This window comes from Echinops telfairi, unplaced genomic scaffold (assembly GCF_000313985.2).
Source record: "Echinops telfairi isolate 266 unplaced genomic scaffold, ASM31398v2 ScPeMD7_7467;HRSCAF=8505_1, whole genome shotgun sequence".
In the NCBI taxonomy this organism is placed as follows: Eukaryota; Metazoa; Chordata; class Mammalia; order Afrosoricida; family Tenrecidae; genus Echinops; species Echinops telfairi.
The window spans coordinates 9397190-9404323 of NW_022111368.1; positions in this window are offsets into that span (position 1 = coordinate 9397190).

Sequence of the window (7134 nt, forward strand, 5' to 3'; positions counted from 1 at the left end):
GGGCAGTGAGGTCAACTGCAAAGTCAGTGGTCCACACCCACCAGCTGCTCCGCAGAGGCAAGATGAGGTTGCCTGCTTCTGCCAACGATGCCAACCTCGGAAGCAGCCCCAGACAGGGTTGCAGTAAGTCAAAATCGACTCAGTGGAGGGGCTGTTTTTAAAATTTGGCTTGCTTTTGGGTTAAAGGATAGTCCTACTCTCCCTATGGGAGGAAAAAAAATGGGAACCGTTCATGTTCGCCCGAGTGATTTCACTGACATTTTGCATTTCTCCAGTTTCTATGCCGCCAGTGAGATGTTAGTGGGGTCAGGATTCTGGGGACAGCACACTCCACAGGAGCCTCTCAGAACGGTTTATGATGACAGTGCTGGCACCTTTTTTATGTAATTACAGTCCGTACTTATTCATTATTTTCTACTTAGCTAGATCTATACTTCAGATAGACGTAGGGCATAATACGTGAACATTGTGTATGTATAATGCATACATGCGTATCCACCCACATTCAGTACCTATGCAGATAATACTTTATAATAATGTGCTATACCAGATTTTTAATCAAAGCATCCCTTTGTCAGGGTGCAAAACTAATTGTGTTGTTGTGTGTTGGAGGTCAAAGTTGTGATAATAAAACATCCATCTTGGAGCTTTTTAGAGGAACCTGTTTAAAAAGGTTAAAGTGGGTAATTATCACCACCCTAATTTACAACTGCTTGCCAATAAGAGTTGCTTTTCAATGAACCATTTATTCATGATCTGCTGCTCCACACTGCAGGATTCTTCTTGACTAGGTTCGCAAATGTAATTAATAAATGATAGGATTATTTATGGTTCACGGTGCCAGATTGAGAAGCACAATGATATGCAGAATGAGCTAAAAATGATTCTCACGAGCCGCCTAGCTGCCTTTAATCCCAGGATTGATTTGTCATTTCACTTAATACAGTGGGATGAATTCTCAGTGGTTTTCTTGGCACCTTTCCTGCATATTGACCTTGCTCTGTTATTATTATTTGTGCTTTTGGCGAGTGTTTACAGAGAAAATGAGGTTCCCATTCAATGATTTCTATGACATTGTGCGGTGCCATTCGTTTTGCATATAGACTTGCACAACATTCATGATGCTCACCATTTCATTCCACTTGTTCTGTGCACAGTAATTGAGCCCCCCCCCCCCAACCTTTGCATCTTTGCTTTAAAGCCAATATTGGCCACTTGGTCACATATAGGTGATTATTTGTCATATCCCAGGTACTCATTGGAGCTCTGGTGGTGTCGTGGTTGTGAGTTGGGCTGTGATCCCCAGGGTCAGCAGTTCGAAACCACCAGCCGCTCCTCAGGATGAAGACAGAGCTTCCTACTCCTATAAACAGTCTCAGAAACTCACAGGGGCAGTTCTACCCTGTCCTATAGGGCTGCTATGAGTTGGCTTCAATTCGATAGCAGCGACTTCCAGTTTTAAAAATTTATAATACTCATCAAGGAGGCCTGGTGGCTGTGGGAGAAAAAGGAGGCTTTCTACCCCCATAAAATGTTACAGTCTCACAAATATGAGAGGGGTCAGTTCTACCCTGCCCTACAGGGCCACTGTGAGTTGACATTGACTCCAGTGCAGTGAGTAAAGTAGAGTACTCATCAAGAGTACTCATAAAGACCCCCGGTGGTGCCTTCAGGGAAGCATTGGACTTCAATCCGACCCACTGTCCTGAGGAGACAAGGCTATCTGCTTCTATAATGATGTAAGCCCTAAACAGGTCACTACAATAGACATAAAGGATAGATATTCTCTATGTGGAAAAGTATGGAAATTTCAGTTTTCATGGGAACTGTTCATGGTTAGCCTGAGTAGATTCAATTGTCTTGTTGCATTTCTGTTTTTGATTCAGTGGAAGTAGGTTTAAATTTTTATTTTTTTAGTACTAACAAATGCTATTATTTATTTTGCAACTATTATTTATTATTATTTAACTGAAAGGTGACCTCTGGGGTGGTTTTATTTCCATATTTGAAGGGTTTTAGAATCCTTTCTTCATTCTGCTGGTGGTATGGTTACTTGTTGGGCTGTGTGATTCATAAGGTCAGCAGTTCAAAACCACCAGTAGCTCCTTGGGAGAAAGATAAGAGTTTCTACTCCCTTAAACAGTCCAGTCTCAGGAACTCTTAGGGGTAGTTTTACCCTGTCCCATAAGGTCACTATGATGTGGCATCGACTCAAGGGCAGGGAGTTTGGAGTTTGGGGAAAGTTATGGAGCAAGTTGGCCGTCTTTGTGGGGGTGTGCCTAGTGCTTATTTTGTTGTTTTTTGAGGGGTTTTCCAATGATTGTTTATAATAGCCATTCTCTGGGGAGATGGATAACTAAAAAAATTGAGACACTTTCATATTATCACAAGAAAATAATGGAAATAGAAAACACAGGGAGGAAGAGTAGGATAAGTGATACAATCGATTCATTGAGGCGATTACAAGGGCTATGCAGGAATAGAACACATCTGAATGCTGTGTTAGACAGGGTTCTCTAGAGAAACAAAACCGGAATGCTAATAGCTTTATATATATTTATACAGATAGATATATGACATAAGAAATAAGAAGTTAATTAAATGATAAAGCAGTACAAATGGCTCAGTGCAACTCACCCACATGGGACAGTTGTGAGACACTGGCAGTCCTTGAAGTGTTGAGGGCTGCCAGGTAGTCCTCTGTAGAGCAATTCAGGCTATCGGGGCACAGGCAGCAAACAGTGAGGCAGGTCACCAACAGTCAGCCAGATGACAGGGTCTGACAGTTCCCAGCTCAAGAGATGTAAATTCCAATGGTGTGGCAAAGCAGGTCTTGAAGGAACCTCAAATTACAGCGACACAGTCCATGGGTTATGTGTCCCACAGGTAGTCTAGCTTGCAAATTGAGGCAAAGAACAAGCAAGGCAGCTGCACCCTGGTCCGATGATCAAAGAACAAGAGACAAGGAAGACAAGGATCAGATTGCCAAGCCATTTATCTCTCCGCATCTTCAATTAATCCCACATGTGTTTATTGGCCAGGTTGGCACAATAAACTCACTACCTCAAATACTGAATGTAGCGCTGATGACCTGCTCTATAAACCTTTACCCACCTCACACTAAGAAGTTTAAATGAACAAACAAAAATAAGCAAAGAAATCTGACACATTCAATAAATATGCCTTTACATTGTCAAATCTAAACATGTTGAACCTGTGCTGCTGAATTTTTTCCAAAGGTGATGGTTATGTTTACCTTTGCTGCTTGTTTTCCAAGCCTCTCGTGACACTAGGGCACAGGAGGTACTCGTATGTGTCATTGGAAACATAAACCTGTTTTGATCAGTCTAAGAACCCACAGTTCTAAACTCCCCTCTCTCCAGGGTAGATAGCATATTTCTCCCAGGGTTTGCATATTTCAATCTGACCAAGGTTATTACCTGCCACCATGGTGAACATGACCAGAGACGTGACAGTCAGTGCAGCACACATGTAACTCTAGTCTATTAAATTCTACTCTGTGCCAAGCACCATTTATAGTGGTTAACCTTCACACTAACCTGCGAAGAAAATAATGTTCATCTCAGTCCCCATCTGGAAAATGTAGGTTCAAAAAATTGGGTCATTTTTCCAAACCTGTGTGGAACAGTCAAGTCAGAGGTCAGGATCGGGGAGGAATGACTTTGTCCTTAGCCAAAGAGGGTACTGACCACAGCCATGAAATGAACACAATTTGCCATGATTTACACGCCATCCACTAGGCTTTAATCTTCCCAGATGCTCCAGGAGATGTTGTTGTTTGAAGTGGTTGGAAAGTCAGTTCTGACTCAGGGGGACTCCATGTGTCCAGAGTCAACCTGTCCCAGAGGGTTTGCAAGGCATTTCCAAAGTCGTTCACCAGACCTGTTTCCAAGGGGACTCCGGGTGGGCTTGAACAGCCAATGTTTGCTTAGCTTAACCGTTTGAGACACCCAGTGACTGCACCCCATGGAATAAGCCTATGCCATCCCTTCTTTTTCTGCCTCAGTTTCTACATTTGTTGAATCCACAACATAATGGTGACTGCTAATCGGGTGGGTATAAAACTTGGATGAATGAATATAGAAAAACGGTGGAGTAATGCCTGTATAGGTGTTAGCTGTTTTTGCTGTCTTTCTCCACATTTTACAGATAAGGGAGCTAAAGTTACAGCTCTGGCAAACAGATTGCTGTAGGAAAGCAAGCTAGTTAAGATCAATTGTACAATAACATCACCATAGTAGTTGCCACTTGTGTGTGATTCATTGTGCTAAGTATTTCTTTACTTCTATATTTAAAATGTCACCCCCAAATGCAATGTACACTGGCCTCATTATGCCTCTTTTTTTTACACCTATAGAATGGCACCATGATAGTATCTACCTCATATAATTAGGATGAGGGACAAATGAATATCTGTTCACTCACTTTATTATCTATCTATCTATCTATCATCCATCCATCCATCCATCATCTCTCTAATAAAACTTACATTGGATTCTGAAGCATTGTAAACTGCCACTGTGTTAGTAATATGCTTAAGAGCAGAGTCCCTGAATGGCTGAAGGAAGACTATATGGCCATCTGCACCATAGATGAATGAGCACACATATGGCTGAGTGTTTTCATGCTCGTGCCCAGGAAGGGAGTTGCCAGTAAAAGTAGGCTATGAGTCTGGTGAGATCAGCTAGTGTGATTTCACCTTGAACAATGGTCTCAGCCCATTCAGACCCATTGCTCTCACTAATAGCTTGCACATCCCCTTGAATCATTTGATGCCAAAATATGCTCTTGTTCATGGTGCTATAAGGTATGAGGTTCTGTATGAATTGAAAGCCTTGGAATCTGCTTGAGGCTAATGCGATAGTTAGGGTTATTGTGCCAACCTGGCCAATAGGAACATGTGGGATTAATCAGGTTGCAGTTTGATCGGAGGACAATGAGTTAAATGCAAGGCCTATCCTTGTCTCTCTTGCTTTCTGGTGATCAGACCAGCATGCTGCTGCTTTAGGTAGTTCTCTGCTTTAACTTGTGTGCTACACCGCCTGTGGATCGCGGATAGTGGTGCTAGAGCTTGAGGCTCCTTCAAGACCTGCTTTACCAAGCTACTGCTGGTGCTGACATTGCTTGACCTTGAGGCTGGTAGACCCTGTTGCCTTGCATTGCCTGAGTTTGATAGCCCAGCCTGGCCTGCTTTACTAAGCTCCTGAGCTATTGACGGTTGCGGATCCACCCTGCTGTTTGTTGCCTAGCAGACTCTACATGCCTTGGGCAAGGGAGGACTCTGCGGTCTGCTTCCTTGACCTTGGACCCTGCAGCCCACGTGAGTCGAAGGACTTCCAGTATATTAATTGTTCCATGAAAGTGAGTTGAACTGAGCCCTCTGTATTGCTGTGTGGACTAATAAGCTGTTATATTCCTTCTCCCGGTATGAACTTATCCTTTTGTATGTATGTATAAGCATAAGTGTCCTAGTTTTGTTTCTCTTGAGAATTCTGCCAAACCCAGCTAGTATGTAAATCTGTTTGGGGAAAATAATTTTATTATTGAAGTGGTATAACCTCAAATTTCTTTTGTTGTTCTGTTGTTGGGCGACTATGAAGATTGTGGGAGGATCTTCCTAATTACTATGAGAAAGGTTAAAACCCCGAGTCACCCACACACTGCCTCCCTAAAACACAGCTCTCAATGCCACCAAGTCAATGCCAACTCAGAGTAACCCTAGTATCTACTCCCTAGTATCTAGTCCCATCAACAGTTAGTCTGAGAAATTTACAGGGTCAGTTCTGTGCATTTCTGTGAATGCTGCCCCTGTGAATTTCTGAGACAAACTGTTTATGGGAGCAAAAAGTCCTGTTTTCCTCCTTGGGCTGTTGAATTTGAACTGATAACCTTTTGGATCATAGCCCAATGCATAACCATAAAACTCTGGGAGATGTAATTGTTGAAATTGGTTATTGACATGATTAGGTGTAGATTTACTGGGTTATTTAAAAAAATTATGTGCAAAGTATTATTTTCTGTATAAATTTACTGTTATTTAAACATTTTTATCTGCAAAATATTTTTTTCTGTATATGAGTGATAGAGGCATGTATGGTCTTCTCTAGTGATAGTTTTGCTACAAGACTGGGGAATATTTTCCCTAAATGGAGGGGTCACCATTTTAGTAACAATAATTGTCATTATTGAGCCTCAGTTTCCAGGGTCATATTGTATATATGGAGCTCTTGATCTTTGCAGTGAACTGGTAAGGTAGCTGTGATTTTCATCTTGTCTTTGCAGTTGAAACAAACACAGAGGTTAAATATTTTCCAGGTCAAGGTGACAAAGCTCTAAGTGCCCTAGACAGTATCTGAGCCTGGGTTTATTTGATTCTAGCTTCTGCACTGTTTGTTTCTACAGTACCACATACTTTTCCGACTCTTGGCTTGAGCTTAACACACATAAAAAGTTCTCAACTGACATGACGAAACACAAATGCTTTCCTACCATGAAAAGTTGCATTTAACTTTGAATTATTCAGGTAGGAATCACACGATGCATGACTTCTCAAAAAGTCAGTGCCACTGAGTCCTTTCTGACTCGGTGACCTTGTAGGACAGGGTTGAACTGTCCCTGTGGGTTTCTGAGACTAAGTCATCAGAAGAATAGAAAGCCTCCTCTATCTCCAGCCGAGAAGCCAGTGGTTTCAAACTGCTGATTTTGCAGCTAGCAGCCCTGTACCTAACTCATTATACTACAAGGGCTCCCTGTGTGTACCTTACACTCTCTAACTTCCAGTCCTTTCTGACTTTTGTTTGTTTGTTTATATGTACATTTATTTATTTATTTTTAAAATCATTGTATCGGGGGCTCAGACAACTCTTCTCACAATCCATACATCCATCCATTGTGTCAAGCACATTTGTGCATTTATTGCCCTCATCATTCTCAAAACATTTGCTTTCTATTTGAGCCCTTGGTATCAGTTCCTCATTTTTTCCCTCCCTCCCTGCCCCCTCTCCCTCATAAACCCTTGAGAATTTATAAATTATTATTTTGTCATGTCTTGTACTGTCTGACACCTCCCTTCACCCACTTTTCTGTTGTCTGTCCCCCAGGGAGCTGGTTATA